The following is a 14,053-nucleotide window of genomic DNA, read 5'->3' on the forward strand; positions in this document are numbered from 1 at the left end:
CTAAGGAGCCATTCCATTCAATGAGTAAATCATCGATGTATCGATAATAGCCTTGAATGTATTGCGCATACTTGGTCAAGATTTGTTCTTTTTCATACACATACATGTACGCATTAGCGTACATTGGAGCCATGGCCGCTCCCATCAAAGTGCCTGCTGTTTGTAAATACCATGAATTTTCAAAACGGAAATAATTATTCTGTAACGTAAACATTAATAATTCTAACACAAATTCAATTGGCAGGCCTGTGTATGAGGTAGATTGTGTTTACTCCATCTTCATGGGGGATCACCGTATATAAACTGCGAACGTCCATTGTAATAAGAATGGGTTTGTTTTTCTTGATATCCAATAGTGCAATTTTGGCTAGAAGTGATTGTGTATCTTTGATGCATGTATCAAGTTCTGCAATTGGTGCTTGAAATAGATAATCTAGCCATTTGGCTATAGGCTCTAGCAATCCATCAATGGCTGACCCCATCGGTCGTCCAGGAGGTGTCTGTTGGTTCTTATGAATTTTAGGTATGGTGTAGATAATAGGCGTACGTGGATGACTCTTTATAAGGTATTGATACAACTTCAAATCGATGTATCCTGCACATAACCCCATATTGAGCAGCTCTTCTATTTTGCTTTGGATAATCCTGGTGGGATCTTGTGGGAGGAGACTATAAGTCTGTTTATCCGCTAGTTGTTCCTTCAACTCATCAGCATAATCTGTATAGTTCATGATCACTATGCCTCCTCCTTTATTCGCCGAGCGTATTGTAATTGATGTGTCATTTGTTAAGTCTTTGATGATCTCCCTCTGTTGTTTAGAGATGTTGTATTGCAATCTCCTATGTTGTGTCATGGCTTCCTTGGCATCATGGCTGGTGGTAGATAAAACGGTTTTAATAGATGCTTTGTTGGACTGCGGGTCAAACGAAGATTTCGATGAGAACTTGTCTCTATTTTCCAGTGGTGATGGTATTTTTTGGGATCCAGGTCTGTCAAAAAATTATTTTAATTGCATCATTCTCCCAAATTGAAACAGTTCTATATTCCATTTGAACTGGTTTGGAGAAGCTGTAGGCACGAACGACTATCTGATGATAATTGAGTGACCTATGAGATAAATTAAAGACTGGAATTACCTCTTGTGTGGTGGCTTGCCCCGTGTGGTAGCCTTTCCCCTTATGCCCTTTTCTTGACCTGCGCCTTCTCCGCCTTTCACCTGGCTGTGAGTGACCACTCCTGATTCCGTTATCCCTTAAAAAGATGTACGTTCTACTGGTGTATCATTGTCTGAGGCTGATTCTCCAGTGGTCACATCTATGGTTGAGACATTGGGGCGTAATATTCTCTTCTTTTGTCTCCTTGTTCTACGTGAGTTATCACCAGAGAGCCATCTGTAAACTCTATGATCAGCGTAGTCCTGATGGACTCTCTGATATGCCACACCTGTGAGGTGGATGGATTATCTTGGCAAAGGAGAAGTGCTCACTAACACAGATTTAGACAGATTTGTGAAAACATTTTGAGATAAATAGGCTTTTTGTGTACATAGAAAAAGTCTTAGATCTTTGAGTTAAGCTCATAAAAAATGGGGGCAAAAACAAAAGTGTTGCATTTATAATTTTGTCCAGTGTATATATAAACATATATTCCAATATCTAATTGTATTATATCATGCATGGGTTTTGCATGCAGAGGTAACAAAAATTTGGGATGCCATCATTAAATTGCCATGTATAGGTTTGACGTGGGGCATGTTGCACAAATATGAACAGACTAGGAGTTCACAACCTGAACAAAGTTGAAAAATATATTTTTACCTATTATCACATTTCTTTAAAAATACATTAGTTATGTCATGGGATTGCCATAATTGCTACCTAAACTTTGTCATCCTGCATTTAATTTCTAGAAATAAGTTATGTACTTTCAGATAATAGCTCACCTGTTATAATTAGCAGAAGTTTAATTCTGAATAGGAAGATTTGGTAGAATTCAGTTTCTAATTGAGTATTGTGATATATGTTTCTGCCAGTTAAGCCTGTGCGTTTATGCATTTGTGTTTATATAACATACATTTGTATGTATGTGTTTGTGTAACTACATATAGAGAATGTGTAATTGCACAGCAATGTCACACTGAACTGCAGTTAAGAGTAAGTCTTAAAGAAAATAGAGATTGTGGATTTGCTTCCACCTCCTGGACAGACAATGTCAATTCAAATAATAAAAGTCAGTAAGCACATGCAAAAGAGTGGTTGAGTCAGAGAAAATTAATTAATGAGTTCAAAATATTAATTTCATAGTAAAAGTGGGAACCATTGAGTAATCAGAGAATAATAATAGCAAAGTATTTAAGCAGGAAAGGTACATTCAGATTTCTCTGGTTTCTAAGTACATCCTGGGGATGTTACTCTTGCCCAACATCCAGTGGATAATACTATTACCCAATTTAATGGTAATCATTTTATCTATATCAGAAGGATTAAGTGGTGAGTTAACCAAACGAAAAATGTAACCAGGAATTGAACCTGCAAAAATTCAACAGATGATGGATTAGCGCACTGAGCTATCTCACCAGGGATGGAGATTATTTTTTGGATTGAACTACAATTCAACCAATTCCCATATTTCTGATTATAGAATACCCACATGTCAGAATCTTGGGGGACACAAACTCACATGAACCCAAACATGCTTGGCTTCATTAGTGATTTAGAGTACCATTCTTGCCACCAGAAAAATGGGATGGAAAGTAGAAGAGTTTCAAGAGGTCTGCTCGATCATATGGGCTGGATTTTCTGAGAGATAGCAAAAATAAGATGATTGATGGTTAGGGGATAGGAACTAAATGTTGATTTTATTCACAGATCAAGGGAAGTAACCAACGGAGGGAAAATAAGGAGGAGCAATATAACAATTATATTTCTAAGCAGATTTCCTTTAGACACTTTGACTTAATCTGTTAATGGAGACTGACAAGCAGTGACATAGTGTGATGGAGTAGCAGATAGCCCGGGTCCATGATTCTAGTTTAAGAGTAGCTTTATGCTGTATCTATCATTTAGTACTGGCCACAGCTGACCCACAAATTTGCTATCCGTATGTAGGATTATCATATGGATATCTACCACTTACTAAATAAGGGAGTTACCTGCTAAACAGTACCTCAATTAAGTATCTTTACTTTTTTCAATCCCATGTAAGGGTACCAAATTAGGGAGTTATCTACTAAAAGAGCAAAATAAAGGAAAGACATTTTCTTAGAGGGTTACTCCAGGCACCATGATCACAATAATGTGAAGTGGTCTAATCTCAGGTCTAATCTCAGTATATTTAAATAATAAAATTAAATCACCATCATCAATGTCACATATTACTCCAAAGCCAAAACTGAGGGATGATAGGGCAATCCACCATCAGCAGTGGAGCCATGGCTTCTGACAGTTAGAACACCCCGTCCATGAGGACTGCCAACACCTTAACCACCACCACTGTTAGTAGTATTCATCCTCAGGATAGTGGGAATAGCAGCATGTTCTCCAAGTCTGATTCAACAGGAGGTATTTTGTTTTTTACCACCCTTTACAGGAGTGCCAATGAATACCAGAAACCTCATCCTAAAACCCTGAACCCCCACACTCCAATATGTCACACATCACATTTTGTAAAGGGAAATGGCTTGATCCTCAGCGCTTATTTTAATATCAGACATTATTAACCACATTAACTTATTGAACATAAACTCCAAGCTGACAGTTATCATGCTTCTAAAGTCCGGTTTCTGCAATCCCCATATGAGCAGGAACCCTATCATCCAGTGCTCAAGCTACTATCTCATCAGGTGCAAAAAAGACTAGCAAAAGACAGGCAATGAAAGAGAATAAAACAACAGGGAAAAAAGAATGAGATGAGAGTGGGTGGGTGGGAGAAATGTCATTTAGCTTGCTGACCAGGAACCAAAATGAGAAAGGGGTGACCAGTGGCATCATATATAGACTCCTCCAAAAATTGTTACATTACTCTACCACTCTATAACTGTCTGGAATGACATCACACAGACATTCAAGGCAGTTATGCCTCATAATCACTTAAATGGTGCCTTGGGCTCTCTTGATACAAAAACTTGTGATGATGCAGCTCCTTCTGTTACAGCTAGTCCTAGAATTATACTCAATGTTTAGTCTTCGCAGTGGTAGCAGTGATAATAATTATGTTTCCTGCATCCCTTCAAACATAAAACTTTTATCTGTAGCCTGGGAGCTACCTAACGATGAGTATGACAAGCCAAAGAAATTACAAGAAGTGTAGAGAGGACACGCAGCAGCCTAGTATTTTCTCTGATAACTAGTGTGCACTACCCTCCTGCATTTTCACCACCATCTCCAAGTCCATCTGTATCTGTTGAAGAATTGTCTTATCCTAAAGAAACAGTTGAGACATCAGAAGCTCCTGTTACCATTGGCAGAATTAGCTCACCCACTGTTAATGTTATCATCACTACCACTACCAACACCATCAACATCACCTGTACCTACACCAAAACCATTTCCATTAGTATTAATCAACCAAGTGCTAGTGTAAAGACTAGTGTTTTCCAAAATCTTCCACTTCCACTGATGTACGTCAACCGGCATCTTCAGCAGATGCAACGCAAAGAGTGAGGGCTAAGGTATCGCGCCAACAAAACAAAGTTTTGGATCACGTTGATTTATTCCAAGAAGTACAACTTTGAAAGTGCAAAAGGGGTGGCAAGAAAGTGAAAGGGGTGAAGGGTGACCTCACTAGTGCCAGCATTAAGCAACAACCGTACTGAGGGAAGAAGCAGAACAAGAAAGTTCTAGTGCTGGTAGCAGATTCACTGGTGTTAAAGTTGTTACAACCTACCACCAGCACTAATTCTTCTGCTACTACTACCACCACCCTTAGGCTGAGCAGGTTGGGATGGTAAGTATAGTGTCAGTAGTTTACAAAGGCAGATTGAGCAGGAATAGTCCCTCATTATCGGGTCACTTAAAAAATAATGCTGACTGCTACAGTCTGTGCCACTATCATCCACTTTGGTTCTCTGCCTTGGCATTCAGTGTGCTTCTGTGCTGCACTTTGATATTTGAAAATTGCAAACTTTCTCTCAGTAAATATACAGTGTGTGGCATTTGACTAGACAAGTGAACGCTGTGTTGTAGGACTTTGTTTTTAAACTATTGTAGGAAAAAATAATTCTTAAATGTGGTGGTGGTGCTCCTGCTTGTCATTCTCTTGTTTACCCACCTAAAAAAACAAATTAAAAAAAATTACTCATGCTTCTTTTCCCCTTTCTTCAAATGCCTTTCATTGGGTTTCTCTCCTGCCTGTTTGAGTCTTGTGGTGCATGCTACCTCCACTGATGCAGTTAGGAGAAACTCATATAGTGCTGCTTGTTTCCACACTAAAGGACAGTCAATTCCTTTTCTAAGGAAAAAAGTCAGTGTCATTGGCAGCTGATGATGTGCTCACCTTTTCCACCCTTAGAAGAACAAAGCATTCAAACACATCCAGTCTATAGTGTTATTGACGTTCTTCAATGCAGCAAAAGCAGTGCCCTATCATCTTATACTAATTGCATTTGCACATGCATTGTCACAATGTAAGTTTCAGCCAGGCAGATTGAAAAAAAAAAACCTCTAAAACAAAAGATATCTGAAAAAGGGGGAATAGCTGCAGCAGGAATAATTTAATTTGAAAGATTGGGATTTAAAAAAAAAATGTGAGTATTTTTATGGGATGATAAATATTAAAAATAATATTTTATAAAAATCATAAAAAATTTAAAAAATTGTGATAAAAAATTAGTTGAATTTTTTATTAATATCAATAGTAATATCAATTAATATCAATTAATGTTTTATTAATATCAAAATTGGTATATTGGCACTGTTTCCACTTGATTTATTTAAAGCAAAGACTTACCCACTATTTTAACACTTCTAGACCTTGGAGTACATTTATTAGAGTATTTGTATATCACACATTAATCACAACCGATTGTAAAAAATATTATTTATTGTGACAAATAATTAATAATAATATGTAACATGCGCGACAATTATCAGTGAATATTTAGGTAAACAATATGGCAACAGTTTTGATTTAAAGATAGCTTTAAAGCAACATTTGCTAATTTAACTTCTAAAGGAGTTACATGCAAAGTTACAAATAATTCCTCCAGAATTTAATTAGCAGTTATATCCACAGATGCAATTTTTAACCAGACTACAAACAACTTTCAGAGTTCAGTATAAACATTGCTTTACAGAACTTAACACAGAGCATGCATGGCAGCACAGCTTTAAGTCATAAAAACCTTTGCTATCAGTTTGAATCACACTGAGTTAACTCACTCACTGCTGGCCACAATTCTCACAGGAAAACAATTCAATATTGCAACTAACAGATGCAACATTTCTCACACAAACATTCAGTTTAAACTATTCCTTCCATCCAGTAAGTCAAAAAGAATTATTCTAACCAAATGTTTACACTGTAGATGACTAACTTTCCTGATTAAAGATGAACTATTCCTAAATTAAGATAAGTCAATATCTCTGTATAATAGCTTGATATGCTAAACTTGGCACATTACCAGTAAATATATTATTTATTCCACCTGCAGGTATGGAATGGGAAACCATTATTTTTTTTGTGTGTTTTAAATATGTTTATTGGTATCGTGTCTTGGGTTCACGTATCAAAAATGTTTCATTAAAGCGAACAGTCGCCTACGCAGAGGCTTAAGTATTAGTTCATAAAAGTAAATGTGGATTATCGCCTGCGCAGAGGTGATTTGATCAGGACATTCGAACATACATATATTTTACAGGAATGCATTTGCATGTATTACGGCACCGACTGTACACAATGTATCAATTTTACGTTATTCTGGCTGCACGTGGGTGTTAAGCTGCATGGTTAGGTATCTAATAACTGCGCTTTGTGGGTGTGAACCGATATATCTTGATGAAAGGTTTGGAGAAAACTAATAAGGCAACAAAAACAAAGACAAAACTGTATGCATTGTATATAAGCTCATATATCCGCTTAAACATATAGTGCGATAATCCTATATGGCGGGAGTATTACATTAGTCAGACCTCTAGATGTAAAAATAAATCCTGTCTATTAATATTATAGCTGCGGTTAGTTAATCACAGAATAGGCGTGCCTGGAAATGAACGTAGAATCGTCAAGGCTGGTAACTCATATATACATCTCAATGGGCAAGGTCGTTTCTATGCCTAGATTTAAGTATGTTAATATTCGTCACCCAATGCAACAGCCTGGTTATGTAAGTGATCAGTAGTAAAAACGTTTTTTATGCGTGCTAGTCTAGAGGTGAGAAATTATGATGAACAGCGGATATTTGTATAGTGTAAGATGTGGCCTGAGTAGGCCGCGTGTATAACGTGTAGGGCACAATAATTTTTAAGGTAAGGGTGTGGGCATGGAGGTATGTATCAATCTGGATGCTAAGCAGGTCAGGACCTGTATCTATTTAGAATGCTGTAATCATCAGCATCGAACTTTTAGCCTTTATGGGCACCCTGGCATAAACAGCGTATATGTTGCTAAACAAGTATAAACCCTTTCCAACTTTTAACCTAAGGAGCATAACTGTTTTTAAGCTGTTGTGCATTAGGATACAAGGAAGCTATCAGGCTATCAAGTATGCGGTAATAAGCGACTTTACAGGCTATCAGGCAACGGGAAGCCATTAAGTATGCAATGGCAGTCAACATCATTCCTTGGCCCCTGTGGGCGTCATAGTGTGCCCTGTATATTTCTTTGGCATTTCAGGTCTACATAGTGATTTTAAATACAAAAAACAAATAAAAAAAAAAACATTTCAACTTTCAAGATACTAATGCAAGCTATCAATCGACCGGTTGGCTATGTTAGTCCCCATGTCTGTCTGGGGGAGTCCCTCATGGTGCTGTCTCCACACTGTCCCTGGGGTGCCAGGCCACCTTTCCTCACCCCCACGCCGATCTCCGCTCACCAGTCGGGTCCCCCACAGTTCCGTGGGCACTCGGGAACTCAAACTGTCCGTTGGACCCCACCACAAAAGTCCTCCGGCCGTCTGCTCCCTGCACCTCCCCAGCTCCGCGTGGGTCCCTTGAGGAGTGTGTTCCCGCGTCTCACCCGACGCCGGCCGCATACTTAGGGCCGATGTCTGCCCCCCACAACCACCGGTCCGTCGGGGGGCGGCGCAGTCCTGCCCCACCGGGCTCACAGCGCCAGGGACTAGGCTTTCCGGGGACCCCAGACCCAGACGCCCGGGCACCCACCTCTCCCGCGGTTGAGGCCACGGCCTGGTTGATCCGTCCAGCGCCCGGCCCTGCCAGGGCCAGTGTGAGCCGCCCATGCTAGACCCTCTTGTCGCTTCTCCTTCAGGGGTAAGTTTTCGGGCGGGCTGTAGTTGTTGCCTTTGCCCGTTTAGGCGACCAGCTTGGTCCCCGCGCGGTGTCTTCCGCCCCGGGGTGTGCCGCCGCCATGCGGCCTGGGCACCAAAGTCCCACCTGTCTTGTAAGTGTCGGTTCAGTGGTTAGGCCTCCCTAAGTGAGGCAAATCCTCCGTGCATGCAGAGGCGTTTTTGTTCGTTATAGTTACCGGGTGTTCCCAGGAGGCTGAGAGTGTCCCTCTTCTTGTATGTTCCCAGATTAGAATTCAGGTGGGCCAGACGTAGGCAGCCTGTATTGGAGAGTGGCGTGATCTTCATGCGGCGAATCCCGCCTTGGAGCGTGCCACCTCCAGGAGGCCGGGATCCCAGACCCAGACGCCCGGGCACCCACCTCTCCCGCGGTTGAGGCCACGGCCTGGTTGATCCGTCCAGCGCCCGGCCCTGCCAGGGCCAGTGTGAGCCGCCCATGCTAGACCCTCTTGTCGCTTCTCCTTCAGGGGTAAGTTTTCGGGCGGGCTGTAGTTGTTGCCTTTGCCCGTTTAGGCGACCAGCTTGGTCCCCGCGCGGTGTCTTCCGCCCCGGGGTGTGCCGCCGCCATGCGGCCTGGGCACCAAAGTCCCACCTGTCTTGTAAGTGTCGGTTCAGTGGTTAGGCCTCCCTAAGTGAGGCAAATCCTCCGTGCATGCAGAGGCGTTTTTGTTCGTTATAGTTACCGGGTGTTCCCAGGAGGCTGAGAGTGTCCCTCTTCTTGTATGTTCCCAGATTAGAATTCAGGTGGGCCAGACGTAGGCAGCCTGTATTGGAGAGTGGCGTGATCTTCATGCGGCGAATCCCGCCTTGGAGCGTGCCACCTCCAGGAGGCCGGGATCACACCCACCGGCCGGGGGGTGGGGGCGGAGCGGGGCCGCATCGCAAGCCGGCACGTCTTTTCGTGGGGGCCAACATGCCTGGTATGCTTCCTTATCTGGCCAGAGGATCGGTTGCTGGTTCTCTCCCAGCGGCCATCTTAATCCAGGCCGACTATGTCGTGTAGGCCGGAGTGGGCCGTTTCAGAGTGTCCAGTATGTAGTTGGCGATAATCTGATACCGGGTGATTCCCCATGTCATTATGGCAATAAATCCAGTTATAGGGCAGTCTGCATGTGAGTATAGTGCCTTTTTCTGGAGCTCAGGCCCGAAGCTTCAGTGCTTTGCTGCCATGCAGCTCGGCGGCCCGGCCCAGCCCCCACCATTTTTTTTTTTAAATAATGTATTAGTGATTTTTTATAATATATTGTACATACATAAAAAACATACAAAAAACAATATATTGTATACATACATAATTACAAAGAAGCATATATATTATATTGCACAACATGTATATCAGCACCAATATTGAACAATATTACTGCTCTCCAAGAAATATACTTCAAGCATACAATCATCAGTAGAGGTGAAAGTGCCTGAAGCTAAATGTCCCTCGATTCCATCACTACTCTCATACAAATAAACAAATAAACAGACAAACATACAATAAAGTTGACATTTCTTTCTTTATCATTCATATTATAATTTATACCGCTCTTAGTTCATATTAGATTCCCCCTTTTCTGGAAATTCCTATTTAATGTCACATTATTCTTTCCGCTGTTGGGTTTTCAAGGACCTTTATCCATTTATCCCAGATCTCATATTGGCGAATATTAATACTTAAATTGGAGACTATACCCTTTCCATTTTACATTGGGTTATAATGATTGCCTTAATTTGGGCCATGAATCGATTGATGTCTTTTTTCCAGTTTTTTGCTATGGACATCTTAAAAGCCATCAAGGCGTGAATCCGCAAACATTTCTTATCTTTAGTTAATTGCGGAAGATTTAAATGTAAGAGCAAAATAGCTGGGGTCCAGATATGCGTGATATCCAAAAGGTTATTTATATGACCCAAAAATTGATCCCACGCTTCCCTAATTGGAGCGCAATCCCACCATATGTGTAATTCATTCGCCCCCTCATTCCCTCATTCCCACATCTCCAACATCTAGAGATCTCTTCCTTCGAAAATTTCTGTATCTTGTTTGGTGTCATGTATCATCTATTTAGAAGCTTAAAATGAGCTTCCCTAATATTTAAGCAATGTACCGTAGAGTACACTCTTTGGAGAGCCCTGTTCCAATCCTTTATATCGATTTTTATTGATAAATCTCTTTCCCATTTGATTTTAGCTAGGGGCTGAACAAGTCCTTTTATAGTTTTCATAATCTCAACACAACTGGTTAATATTTTTGTATCTTTCTCTGAGTCTATTAGTTCATTTAATTGAGATATTGAGGATGACTTCGTTATACTTCCTAGGGAACTTTGCAGAAAACTTTTAATCCTAATAAAGTTAAAAGTCTGTAAATATGAAATACCAAAGACTCTCCGTGTCTCGGCAAAGGGGATAATCCTCCTATCCTCTAATATATCTGCTAATTTTTTAATCCCATGTCCAATCCATTCTGTCGTATCTAAATTTTCCAACCACGTCTCCAGGCTTTTAAAGGACAAAGCGGGTAATATTTTCTTTCTTAATTCTAGTTGGTTTTTAAAGTAAGTCCAAAACTTTACAAGAGGTCTAGTTATCAAATTATCGGTTAAACACCTTGTATTTTTATTTCCACTATTATTTCTTATAGGCCACATTAGTCCAACATTATTATATGGGTAATATGGGTAATATCTTCCCCTTCTATTTTAAACCAGTTTTGTGAGATCTTGTTTAATTAAGGGAAGGGTATGCATCAACTGAGCCGCTTGATGATATAAGAAGATATTTGGGAAACCTATACCTCCTTGTTTATGCTTCAAATATAGGAGATCCTGCCCTATTCTGGGTTTCTTATCAAGCCAAATATAATCTCTAAATGTCTTATTTATGAGTTTGAGCCGTTGGGGATGCATCTGTAACGGAATCATCCTCAATAAATAAATAAACTTAGGAAAAACATCTGCCCTAATAAAATTGACTCTACCCCACCAAGATAACTACATAGAATTCCACTGTTTTAGAGAAGGAGTACATTCTCTAATCAGAGGGATTACATTAGCCTTCATTATGTTCTCCGGATCTTTCACTATATTGATCCCAAGGTACACAAATCCCTTTTTTTCCCATTTAAAGGCATAGTGTTCATTTAAATATTGGTAATCTTCCTCTTGCATATAGAAGGGTAATACCATCGTTTTTTGAACATTAAGTTTGTAATTTGACAAACAGCTGTAGCTTTCAATTACTTGCATAGCAACTGGAACTGACGTTGGTTAACGTTAGCAGTGTGTCGTCAGCATATTGGCTTATCTTAAAGTCTTTATCTCTCTTTTTAAACCCTGTTATTTCAGGATTTTTTCGTATTTCATATGCCAGGGGTTCAGCTGTTAAAATATCCGACCTGAAAACCCAAAAGCTTTTAAAGTTGACTGCATAAAATTCCATCCAACCCTATCAAATGCCCTTTCTCCGTCTAAGGCCATCGTTAAAAATGGGGTTTTATTCACATGAATCTTTGTGAATATATTTAGTATCTTCCTAATGTGATTAGAAGACATCCTACCTGGTACAAAACACACCTGATATTCTGCAATCAAAGAGGAGATTATATTCTTAATTATTTTAGCAATAATTGAGGCATAAATTTTATAGTCATTATTTAATAGGGCTGTTGGACGATAGTTAGTTATTTCTTCTGGATTTTTATTGTTTTTTAAAATAGGGAGAATATTTGCTACTAACATTTCATTAGGTAGTTTGCCTGTATTCATCGCTAAATTGTAGCAATCTACCATTCTCTGAGCCAGCCTGTCCTTATACATTTTAAAAAAGGAGTCTGTGAACCCATCTGGGCCCAGCGCTTTATTTTTTTTCATAGCATCAATAGAGTCAATAACTTCTTGGAGTGAAATCTCTGTATTCAATTGCTCTAATTGAGAATCATCTAGCCTAGGGAGATGGATATTCAAAAAAAGGTTATTTATATCCTCTTGAGATGATATAGCCGGTAGATTATATAATTTATAATAATAATCTCTAAATACCACTCCAATTTTTTTAGGGTCTAATATTGTTTCATTTCCCTGTTTTATTTTTGTAATTAATTTATTTTTTTGTTGATTTTTAACTTTATTAGTAAGGAGTTTATCTGCCTTGTTCCTATAATAATAATTTATTTTCATAAACTGTAGATTTCTATTTATTTTAGATATCCAAATTTCATTTATTATATTTTCTATAGTCCTAATTTGATTCAATATAGTTCTTACAGGTGCAGCAATATTTTTTTTATAACATTTGCTTAATTCAATATATAATATAGAAAAAAGGGTGCGCTGTGCCTTTAAGACAAAAAATGTGCAATATTTCTTTAAAATCAAATGTAAAATATTTGTGCTTGTAGTAATTCACAATGTTAATATTGTGGGTGTGGTATTATCTAATACACACGTGAAATACACAAAAGTGCAAATGTGCTGATATCACTGATATCACAGTGCTTTAGTGCAACACAAAATACAAATAAATAACGTAGATACAATACCCAGCTGTATATACCCTCGATTGGGTTACTTCCAATCACTTGTGCATATGTATGAAAAGTAAACAGAAAAGTACATAGCGTGATACAGTAAAATAAATTATCATATGGAGACAATCTCTCTATGTGCACACTCACAAGTGAAGAGCAGATAAGCCTGCTCCAACTGTATCCGCTTTGTATACAAAAGATACACAGGACGGCAGCAGCTTGAAAACTAAATTGACTTTAATATCTGCAAAATTTCCACAGTATAAAACGGTGTCACTTAGCTCCCTTAATCCTTCTCTGGACAAATGTTCGGTTTGGTTGCCGGCAAACACAATACCGCAGACACTTCCTGGAGGCGGAGCTTTAGTGACGTAACCACGGGACGTGCGTGATGACGCGTTTCGCCTCGGATTCGGCTTCCTCAGATCTGAGGAAGCCGAATCCGAGGCGAAACGCGTCATCACGCACGTCCCGTGGTTACTCAGATCTGAGGAAGCCGAATCCGAGGCGAAACGCGTCATCACGCACGTCCCGTGGTTACGTCACTAAAGCTCCGCCTCCAGGAAGTGTCTGCGGTATTGTGTTTGCCGGCAACCAAACCGAACATTTGTCCAGAGAAGGATTAAGGGAGCTAAGTGACACCGTTTTATACTGTGGAAATTTTGCAGATATTAAAGTCAATTTCGTTTTCAAGCTGCTGCCGTCCTGTGTATCTTTTGTATACAAAGCGGATACAGTTGGAGCAGGCTTATCTGCTCTTCACTTGTAAGTGTACACATAGAGAGATTGTCTCCATATGATAATTTATTTTACTGTATCACGCTATGTACTTTTCTGTTTACTTTTCATACATATGCACAAGTGATTTGAAGTAACCCAATCGAGGGTATATACAGCTGGGTATTGTATCTACGTTATTTATTTGTATTTTGTGTTGCACTAAAGCACTGTGATATCAGCACATTTGCACTTTTGTGTATTTCACGTGTGTATTAGATAATACCACACCCAGTGGTGTATCCTGGTTTTGTGCTGCCCTAGGCAGGACAAAACTCAGGCGCCCCCCTCCCAC

Source organism: Pelobates fuscus, chromosome 8 (assembly GCF_036172605.1).
Source record: "Pelobates fuscus isolate aPelFus1 chromosome 8, aPelFus1.pri, whole genome shotgun sequence".
NCBI lineage: Eukaryota > Metazoa > Chordata > Amphibia > Anura > Pelobatidae > Pelobates > Pelobates fuscus.